This window comes from Frieseomelitta varia, unplaced genomic scaffold (assembly GCF_011392965.1).
Source record: "Frieseomelitta varia isolate USP_RPSP 00005682 unplaced genomic scaffold, Fvar_1.2 scaffold_776, whole genome shotgun sequence".
Classification (NCBI taxonomy): Eukaryota; Metazoa; Arthropoda; class Insecta; order Hymenoptera; family Apidae; genus Frieseomelitta; species Frieseomelitta varia.
The window spans coordinates 39,694-52,167 of NW_025110563.1; positions in this window are offsets into that span (position 1 = coordinate 39,694).

The following is a 12,474-nucleotide window of genomic DNA, read 5'->3' on the forward strand; positions in this document are numbered from 1 at the left end:
GTCACCGCGGTAAACAGACGAAACCGCGTCATCGTGCACCCTGCAACAACCGCTGCTTCGCGTTTTGCTCCTTTTCCAACATCTCCTCACCGCGGCCGTCAGCGGATTTGCATTCACTCTGTGCATTCACCATCGCGGCGTTCACTATCGCGTATTAACCTACGACTACGTCATCGTTCGATGAGTCAGATCCTCGTCGCGGGAATGCACGTCGGTCGTAAATTGCAACGAGCATGCAACACGGTTCGGGGGGGGGCGAATGAGACCGTGAAAAGGTTACCATAGTTGGGAGGTGGGTCGGCTAGCTCTGCTAAATTGCCGCGGGTAATTAAATTTTACTCACAATCAGTTTTCGTAATACGTGGCTTTCACGGTGGCGAGTACAAGAGAGATCGATCGTGCGTGATTATGATTGACGTATATACCAGCGAAACGACATACTCCGAATAATTGATTTTGGAGCTTCCCTTTGTCTCATCGTTTTTTTTTTTTTTTTTTTTTTTTTGTTGAACTGTTATTATCTGTCAGTGTGTTGAATGTCTAAAACATTGGTAGAGTAAGGGTTAAAAAGTTTATTTGCATTTATTTGTGTGTTATCATTTTATCATCCGTATTTTATCATCGTCTGTTCGACGAAGAGACGACAAAACGCTGGCCTCTTGCAACAATCGAAACTGACACGCATCGTTCATTGATCATTTCGATCACAGCTAGACGTGTCACTTGTTCTGATTCCGATTTGATCTCTCAAGTTGAACTGAATTGAACTTGTTGCTCGTGGCAATATTCTTTTTAGCACGTTGAAAAGAAATTGTTACATTGAAAAGTAGAGTTTCTTAATTTGTTGAAAACAGGACAGGAAGTGAAAGACACCGAAACTTTTAGACAAACGCAAATGCGATCGAACGATTCAAAAATTCTCTGCTGATGTCCAAATTCAGTCTTGTGCAACATAAAAAGTGATAAAGAACTTGTTCCAGTTTCTTGGGAGACAAATGCGGAACAACAAGCAATAATACTTGTACGATTATTGAATCTGTTTGTTAAAGCTCAAAAGGAAGAAAAAAAGGCACTGAAATCACTGATAAATACGTTCTCTGTTAAAAATTCGCCTAACGTCTGAACGTAAGCTTACACAAATTGTAAAATATTGTTACTTAATAAACTTATTATCATATTTATTATCATTCAACGAACTTTACGTTATCGAAAAGTGAATTAAGAAAAAAATGTTCAGCGGATATTTTTGAGAGCGATGATAAAAAAAAAGGAAAAGCCAACATCTCTCTGCAGTCAATAATTTCCAGAGAATCTGCGATCTAACAAAATTAGAAAATCTGCACGTACAGGATCCTTACGCAAAATGACACGGTCTCTTACATAAGGGCGCGACTTATGAAAGAATATAATACAATCGTGTATTATATTTGCACGGCGTACTGAAAATCCGGGCGAAAAAGAAAACGATTGAACGTTGGACAAGCAACGTTGCGAAAGTGGTTTGCAAAACCAGCGGAGCGAGGCATTATCCGTGCAATTAATTACGCCGATTCGCTTCAGCTCGAGTACAAAATCCCAGCCGAGCACAATTTCGTTCGCGGTAAACGTTCATCCAATCTCTTCACTTCCTTTTGCTCCTTTTCCCTTGCTTTCTCCTAACTTTCGACATTATTTCCTTCACCTTCTCACCTTCTCGCTTCCTTACGTCTTCAAACGAATTTCCATTTATCTCGTATAACGATCCACTTGGTCACCGGCGTACAGCCAATTTGTTTCTTTTTTTTTTCTTTTCTCTTTCTTTTCAAAGACACTCTTTGAAAAACTCGAGGATGAAATGACGAGATGGAAATTGAGGATCTCTTGGAACTTTTAACTGCATCGTTTCAACGTCTAATTTCATGAGAAAACGTGTGAAACGAATAAAAAAGAAAACACGCGCGTCGTGTATAATTATAATAACAAGATACAATAATAATAATAATAATTCAAGACATAATCAATTCAATTTTTATAATATTCATAATATAACATTTATAATACATTTATATTGATATTGTTATAAATGTAATATAAATATTTATAATATTAATATAAATATAATTTTACAATATTTATAATTTATAATAATATATTATAAAATTATAATTTTATAATATTTATAATTATAATTATAAAATTATAATTTTATAATATTTATAATATTAATATAAATATAATTTTATAATATTTATAATATTAATATAAATATAATTTTATAATATTTATAACGAATTAAATTAATTTTTGCACGTCCTCAAAGCTCTCTCTCTCTCTCTCTCTCTCTCTGCGTTAACAGCCAACGCACCAGAAAAGAAACGCGAGTTCTCGGATAACTGCCGACCTACTAAAACCCTCCTCTTACGAATCTCTGGTAGATCGGTCGTAAAACACGAATTTAACGGCTCGATAACGAACCAGAGAAACACGGTCCAAGAGACAACAAACAGAGGAATAGGAGTAGGTGGAGCAAATTCGGTAGAAACGACGAAACGTAAATTTTCAGCGCGACAGCCGGGCAAAGAAGAGAGGACACCTTGCTCGATTTGGTCACGAAGGAGTTAGTTGGAGTTCCCGTGGGCGAACTGGTACCGATCAGGTTCGATATTGCCATCTTTTCGTTCGTCAATGAGACTCGTGGGTAATTTCGTAATTGTGGGTTTCACAGCCTTACGCGATGGAAAAAGAAAAAAAAGAAAAGAAAAGAGCGCGAAGAGTTCGACGAGTTGCAATTTTTAAAACAAATCGGATCGAAGTGGAGATCGGGATCTTCTCCGTCGAGATTTCGAGGATTGTGCTTTGTCAAACATGTGTTCTCAGTAATTAAAGTAGCTATACGAATAATTAAATCAAACATATTGTATAATATAATATATACTAGTGAAATATTGTCTAACATAAAATAATTAGTATTGATATAATACTGTTATAATTATACAATATACTAAGAGTATACTAATATATACTAGTATAGTAGTACTATTACACTATTATACTACTAATATGCTAGTTAGTATATTAATAAATACTAATATAATACTATATTATTGTAATATTATTATTATATATTAGTATGATAATTAAATCAAACATGTTGTATAATATAGTATATACTAGTGTAATATTGTATAACATAATATACCGTACTGATATAATACTGTTATAATTATACTAATATACAATATACTAAGAGTATACCAATATATACTAGTATAGTAGTACTATTATACTATTATATTACTAATGTGCTAATTAGTATATTAATAAATACTAATATAATACTATATTATTGTAATATCATTATTATTATATATTACTATGATAATTAAATCAAACATATTGCATAATATAATATATACTAATATGCTAATATAATATTGTATAACGTAATACACTGTATTAATATAATACTGTTATAATTATACTAATATACAATATATTAATAGTATACTAATATATACCAGTATAGTAGTACTATTATACTATTATACTACTAATGTGCTAATTAGTATATTAATAAATACTAATATAATACTATATTATTGTAATATCATTATTATTATATATTACTATGATAATTAAATCAAACATATTGCATAATATAATATATACTAATATGCTAATATAATATTGTATAACATAATATACTGTATTAATATAATACTGTTATAATTATACTAATATACAATATACTAAGAGTATACCAATATATACTAGTATAGTAGTGCTATTATACTATTATACTACTAATATGCTAGTTAATATACTAATAAATACTATATTATTATAATATATTACAACTACAGTTTAATTATAACAATAATCATAGATAGAGGTATATGTACATAGGTTGTTCGAATTCTCTTATGAGTCTCTATACAACGAAACAAAATAATAATAATAATAATTATTATTATTATTATTATTATTATTATTATTATTATTATTATTATTATTATTATTATAGGAACATCCTTGTCGATGATCCAATTGACCCTTCGTCCTAGGAAGACAAGATATCTTGGCACACCGTGTATCTAGGCCAAGATTTAGCGCCAGCGCCTCTGAGAAAACGGCTGGTTCGCCTGCCAAACGGATCGAATTCTGCGAACGCTATAAATCGATTTATACGCACCTATTGCAGGCGCATAGGTGAGGGCATAGATCTCGTTCCTCTTCGACACGTTCCGCGAACGCGAGCCCCGTTTCGGTCGCTCGTCTCATCCGTTGTTGCTCAACAATCGTGACCCGACTGAAAACTACACCGTCGTTGCGTATTAAATATGAAGCAACCGGCAAATTTGTCTCTCATTCGCCACTCGACAATTTTATTCAGATCTTTCGTACAGTTTGTTTCAATTATTGTATCTCGAGTGCTATTTGCTCTTTGGTTATCTTGTTGTTGCTGCTATTATTATTTTATTCATTGACGATTAGAACCGCCAACCATTTAAACTTTCTTCAAATCATTTAGACTTTCCAGTCCTAATGACTTCATTACGGCTGGAAAGTCTAAATGATTTGAAGCTCGTCCCTAAAAGCCTAGCCCCTAAAGTCATTAGGCGACGAAAATAATCAATTTATAATTTTTTCAAAGAATGATATATATATATATATATATATATATATATATATATATATATTTAGAAAAATATATAGAAATATATAGAAACATTTAGAAAAATCTTGATACAATAATTCTTTATTGTATCAAAAATTTTCTTCTTTCATACAACCTATCATAGTATGTTATACTACGAAATATAAAATACTATGAAATATTCTAAAACTAACAAATATATGTAATTTTCGTGACAAAATTACAAATATATGTAATTTCTTCGCCTAAATAACAAAGGCGAATTTTTTTCTACATGACGAGTATACTTAAGGGGATCAAACTGCAGAGGATTGCAAGGAGACTTCAACAAAGAATGAAAACTTGAATTTAGATGTGCACTAAATCAGTTTCCAAATAATCAGTGGTATTAAGATCGTGTGATAAAAATTGTGTTAGCACGTAGCTCATCCTACATATTGCACATTATCGTACAGTCCGTATTCGCATTATCATATCATCGCGTTAATTCCCTTTGCGACCTGAAAAATTTCCCCCCGCGAACGCGCAAAAGTCTGCGGTTGCACTTTTCATTCTTTTCTTTTATCTCATTCCGCGGAGAACGAACGATTCCAAAGGGCGGGCCAATAAAATCGAGCTTTACTGTATCGGTAAGTCTATCGAACCGGATGTGCGTTACGTAAATGGCCGACAGGCATGTATGTTTAATGGCGGTGCAGCTCGACTCGGGTCCTCGGGGGAGCGAAGGCGAAGAAAAGGCGAAGAATAGAGCGACAAAGCGGGGCACCAGGAAGCAATTACAAGGGACACGCGCGTTTATCGTGGCCTGGTCGGAGAACCACTGACAATTGTTGCCCCGCGTGAAGAATTAATGATTGTCAGCCGGCTGATACCACGGCTCTCGCCACGAATATTGCGCTCTCGTGCAAACGAGAACGGCCGAACATGAAAGAAATTGTATTGTTCGGCGAGAAACGGGATACAGACACTCTTTCTAACGACGAGAAATTGGAAATTCGACGCTTTGGAAATCGCTGCGAGCTTATCTTCGAGGATGGAGGAGAGAACGAAAAGAAAAATTGATCGTTCAATTGTTTCAATTTAAATTATTTTATCAGCGAAAAATTTCCATCGATGCATTTCTTTTCCTATTCGTATATATACCTCGTGGAGAAAATTTCTAAAGCAGAGAATTCGTAGTGTAATAATGCAATTGTAACTGTATCGTTATTATTTCTAAAGCAGAGAATTCGTAGTGTAATAATGTTTTGCAACTGTATCGTGACTAATTCTAAAGCAGAGAATTCGTAGTGTAATAATGTAATTGTAACTGTATCGTTACTAATTCTAAAGCAGAGAATTCGTAGTGTAATAATGTTTTGCAACTGTATCGTGACTAATTCTAAAGCAGAGAATTCGTAGTGTAATAATGTAATTGTAACTGTATCGTTACTAATTCTAAAGCAGAGAATTCGTAGTGTAATAATGTTTTGCAACTGTATCGTGACTAATTCTAAAGCAGAGAATTCGTAGTGTAATAATGCAATTGTAACTGTATCGTTGCTATTTCTAAAGCAGAGAATTCGTAGTGTAATAATGTTTTGCAACTTACGTAGATAACAGCATTCGTAAATAAATTATTATTACCGGCAATGTGAATGAAAGAGAAGAATTAACTGTTAAAATGAAACTTCCTTTTCTTAGAAATTCACCTCTGGATAGAACATTTTTCAATCGAAATGAAATGGAAAGGTTTGGCGAAACTAGAAAAAAAATATCAGTTCACAAAGAAAGAGTGGACACTAGTGTCACACCATAGTAAGGGTTAGAGGCTTGACAATTTTGGAAAATTGCTTGCCATTGTTGGTAGATTATTTATTCAATGGCGAAGTATACGCAGGAGTCACGGTCTCTGCACGAGACCCCACGAAACTTCGTGGTTTCCAGGCACGAACAGGGGGGCCTGGTTGTACAGCCGGTATTGATTTTCGTCTGGTTCCCCCAGAAAAACCGAACGGAAGGGGCCATTTGCTCACTTCGTTGAATTAGTCGTCCGAAAGAATTGCATTACGAGATTACAAGGCCTAAGTGCCCTCTCCTCCCGGCTCGAACGATCTATCTCGACTCTGCCAAATCGACGGAACGTATGCAGAGAAACGTACGTAGGTTCAGACAACTATTCAACAAAAGGAAAATTGGAAAAGTCCTGGCATTAGAATTTCAGAGTTCGAAGATACTTCTTTCCTATGGTAATTCACGTGTAATCTTCCTTTCGGTCGTGTTCTCCATTTATTTGTGCGCTCATCGAGAACAATAATTTACCACGATGTTGCAAATACTTCGATCCCTTCGAAAATTTATAAAATTAACAGAGCTCAGAGGAGACAAATATATTTCCAACATTCGCCAGTTGTCATTCAAAAGTAAAATTCGTGAAAAGGAATCAATACGAATCGATGGGAAAAGGTTGCAAACGAAATAAGTTGGTTCTTTTCATAACATTCAGTTGACACTTTTGCAACAATTCGACATTGGACGGGAAATGAAAAGTAAAACCAGTTTTCATTTGAAAAGTAAATGAATTCCTACGTTATTCGCAATTTTCCCAATCGAATATCCAGAAATTCTAAAAATACTCGAGAATCTCAAATGCAAAATGTGACTTTTAGATTCCATTTTAGAGACCCCAAGAGGTGTGCAACTTTCTTCAATTTCCGAAACGAATCATTGATCCCAAGTAGCATAAAAGCATCGTGAAAAATTATATTTACATTTATATCGTGAAAATGATGTTTGTCAAACCTCTCGACGTTGCTCTCAGCGTGGAGAAGTAGAAGATCGCAGGCGGCCGCTGCGGGAATGCCCCGTTTAATTTTCAAGCTAAAGGTTGCTACGAGAACCGCATAAATTTACGAATCGTCCGTGACCGAGAGGCGCGAGAGGCGGCAATCGGTATCGACAGATTCGCCGACAAATCGGCGCGGGGTCGAGAGCCGGATTGCAAGGTGCCGTTTTATTCAGGCGGCGTGCACACGCCTTGGAATAATGCGGCATCGTGCAGCACGCGTGGAATATCAATCGCGATCTATGGATCGTCTAGAACGTGCCGGTGCCGTGCTTCCAATCGTGTCTGTTCCACCGGCGACTTTTGCGCTATGCCTGCTGCTTTTTCACATCCCCTCGGCCGCACGCGACCAACCGATCGCACCCTCAGCCTCGTAATACCGCGAACAGTCAATCCTATCCCAACGAAATGTTACTTTGAACTTTCAAAGTCAAGAGATTGAATTTTTTTTTCTTTTTTTTTTTTGTGCGACAATGTGAAACTGATATCTTCCAATTTTTGATGGGGAGAATTTGTGAAAGGCACGATAAGGCCTGTTAAATTTTGTGCCGAGTGATTTTACGTGATTAATAAAATTGATATTCCCGGCTTTAATTTTCATTAAAGTTTAATTTATATCGTGTGATGGTACGAAATGAACATTCTTCCAATTGTCACTTGATTTCAAGGATATTCCCTTGACATCATGTAGGAACAAAAATCCAAATATAAAAAAATATTGTTACTACATCCCTGCTTTTCACTTTAATCCCTTGACGTACAATGTCATACGTTTCCTAAGGACCATAGAATTGTTAGCTTGTTCCTTCCTCGTTTCTTTTTATTAATTTCGTAAATATTTCATAAACATTGCGTATTACTTGTGTGTTATTTTGCAGTATAAATGTAACAAGGGTATAAAAATGATCTCTGTCAAGTTTGCGCAAAAATGTTAAAATGATCGAATTTCATTTAATTCGTACGTCAAGGGATTAATAAGCTTCTTCAAGCTAAGGCAAAAGTTCATTCCAACTTCGTTATTGTATTGTACTCACACCAACAAAGCCACGCGATACATATAAATATATATATATATATATATATATATGTATATGTGTAAAGTACTTTGTAAGATCGAGTTGCACGATTCATCATTTTATATATTCTTTATTCATCCACATTCATAACGTTCTACCCTGTCGCACGGATCATGAAAAAGAAACGGGTCTAAATTGTGGGCGACAAAGGACTCTGGGCTCATGGATAGAAGATGTGATCCCACGCTACGGGCATCATTAATATACATCAATTTCCAGCCGACAAGTGCTGGAAACACATTTCAGAATTTCAATGGCAAGATTTTCAAGCGTTTCCTTCGTCGGTCGTTCGATAATATTATCCACATGCAGCTAAATCTATACGATCTTTTTTTAAGCAGAATTATTAAGCCAAGGAATTTGTTTTTCGGCAATTTTAGTTTTATTTTTGTATGTAGAAACATACATTCATTTTTCTTCTCTTTTTTTCTTTTCTTAAATAGTGTATTAGACAGTCTTCGTTTAATTAATTCGTTATTTTCCACTGCTCGTAGTTTTTTTTCTCTCTTTAATTTAAGCCAAGAACTTGTTTTTCGACAATTTTAGTTTTATTTTTGTATATAGAAACACATTCATTTTTCTTCTCTTTTTTTCTTTTCTTAAATAATATATTAGACAGGCTTCGTTTAATTAACTCGTTATTTTCCACTGCTCGTAGATTTTTTTTTATCTCTTTAATTTGATCCAAGAACTTGTTTTTCGACAATTTTAGTTTTATAGAAACTAAATAGTATATAGAAACACATTCATTTTTCTTCTCTTTTTTTCTTTGTTTAAATAGTGTATTGGACAGTTTAATTAACATTACTTTTCATTATTCGTAGATACAAAAACTTCAGATGCAAAAATCAGTTTCTCCCGTAGAAAAGATTCAGAATCTCACAGTCTAAAATGTCTACGTTCGGCACGTAAATGCAATTCACATGGAACACCCTGTAGATACTAAAAGAAAAAAAAGACAGACGACCGTGTGCAACGTCATGGGGGTCAGCAGGCGACCAGCTGTCTCGCCGATAGAACTTATACATTTAAATATACGTGCATACTTATCTTACAACTTATACATTTAAACATACATACTCCCAACAATTTCATACTATTGTTATAACTTCACTCATTCCTGAAGAAAAAAAAAAAAAAAAAAGGCAGTACGTGCTTCGTTTTATCGCTCATAAAATCAGCGCGAAAACAGGAATATGTTTTATTACATTTTCAAAGTAATAACCTCGATTTATTAATTACAATCAAACAACCAACGCTCAACGTTATTAATTTCCTCTCAATGAACCAACGATTGATTCCACTTATCGACGATTATTTTTCCACGACTTAACTTTATCGATCATCGGAGAACAGATTCCCAATCGATCAACAGGCAAACTATGGCGGTTTCACCCTTCGAAACCGTGCTCCTTACGTAATTCGGGACGACGCGCAGAGGGGAGAGTCGACGCTTAAAAATAAACCGGTGAATAAGACCTGCTGGTTGCGCGGTGTCAACAGCTACAAGGGATTTATGGACGCGTTGCTTTTCGAGGAAAGTCTAATGACACAACGTTATGCAACCAAGGCTTCTTGCGTTTGCGACGCCTCTTAAAGAGGTCAACCGCGACGACGACGACGACGACGACGACGACGACGTGATAAAACGATTGACTCTGCGCGTCTCTCTGCCAGAACTACGTGATTACCGCTATCGTTCGCTTGGGGGACAACTCGAAGACTCGGTTGCCGATTGGTTATTGGTTGCTGATTGGAATCCTCGATCTGTACGCGCGTACGGTATAAAATATTCGAATATACAGGGTGTACACTTGTGAAAGCAGGGAGTCGAAAGAGTTAAGAAACTTTTAAGCACGTTCTATATAATACTTGAGACGTGGATCATAATTTGCAATTCCTCGCAATTTCCTTAGACAAGCATTCCTGGTAACTGCAACGTTATTTCAGATACAGAACGTTGGAACATTATTAAAAATTTATACCGATTAACATTATAACAGTTAGGAGGAATTGTGAATTTAAACTAAATGCCAGAATTTTCAGAATTGCGAGTTCGTTTTTCTCTTTCAAATCGACAACTATGATTCATATACTGCGAGTGTGTGGCTCGATGTTGGCACAAGGTGTCAAAAATGAAAGTTTTTAAAGGACAGAGAAATAGAAATACAAATTAATATTGAGGGACAAATTGTCTGTCTTTTAAGACAAGGCCAATGTTCTCATATTTTACTTTCAGTTTGAAATATAGGCAATTTTTCATCGAGTCTGACGAAAAATATCCTGGAGATTTGATAAAAGAAATGTGGAAAATTTTGGCAAGAAGGAATAATATCAGTAGACTTGACGAATCGTGTAAAGTAAATTTACCTGATGGTCGTGAGAACACAGCAATAATTCAGGATAAACAGATCGATATTATCGTTCGAGGAATTGATGTTATTGATACAAGTCGTCGACAACGATAAGATAAAATCGCTAACCTTCAAGGATTTCACGAAAACTTTGCTACACCGATATTCGTACGAAACGAAATTTAACAGATTTAAAACAAATGGAAAATTTATAATGACGTTGAATTGATAGTAAAATCGTAATAATGTTAATATATATATATATATCAAACATGTAAGAGAAGGAGAAATTTATTTCTAAAGATCGTGGAATTGAAAAATCAACTAAACTCTGTCTGTGTTAACAATTGGAAATTACAAAAATAAAGATAAAATTTCAAGTTTCGAGATTTCTAACATTTTATCTCTACAAGAGACCGAATTTTTATAATTTAACTAAATTACAATGCTCAATAGTTTAGAAGACATTAGGACTTGGAAAGAAACAATAATCTCCCCAAATGAATAAATTGTAATATAACATTCAATTGTAATTATAACATAACGTAATTGTGGTATAACATTCATATTTCGTAGAAAAATAAAATATAATGAAATTTAGCTGATCTAAAAAGGTGAAGATTTTCGAAACTTTTGCAAATTATTTTACTTGGTATGTATCTTAACGAATGCCATATTATGAATTTATTTATATACACGCACTTATCGCGCTTATTTTAAATTCGAGAAAAGTCACGGTTTAATTCCTAATGAAAAATAATATAACTTAAAATATTATATATAATATATATACAATATTAAAAATATTATAAACTAATAAAAAATAACATATATACAATATTAAAATATTAAAAATATTATAAACTAATAAACTAACTTAAAAATATTATAAAACTAATGAAAAATAATATAATAATAATAATTAAAATAATTATGTAGAAATAAAATAAAATAATGTTACAAAAATAGTCGCACAGATCGTTGAATTTACGGATCTTCGTGCGCCTACAGGAAACTTTAAAATGCAAAATTTCGCAGAATATACATAACACGAAGAAATCTCTAAAATATCCGAAATACAATGGTCCTTATAACGTCTAGAGTTCAAAGAAATTCTTCACTGAGGCTCTACTTTCTCAATTATATTCTCAATAACACGATCCGCATAAAAAGATCGTAGCAACGATGAGAAACTAGAGAAGTCGAAGGACAAACGTGGAAAGAGAAGAACGGTCACATGAGAACCACCCACACCGATCGTTCCCAGTGTTTTCCACTGTTATTTGCGTCTAATCTGAATTCCAAGTATTAAAATAAAGTAGCCAGGAAAATTCCGATCGATAGCTCGAACCGTGCTGTTCGAGTAACGAACGGCTAGCTTCCAGCCGAGAAGACAGCTGAACCGTATGAAAAATTGTTTTCGAAATCGTTAGCGACGGATGATTAATGAGAAGGCATTAGGGATGGCTTTACTACGTAATATCGCCTGGATTTTCTTTCCTAGTGTAATTAACATCTATCTGTGTAACTGTAGGGCCGATGGGTTGCACGCTTCATACTGTAGCAAATGTAACTTGTAAGAAA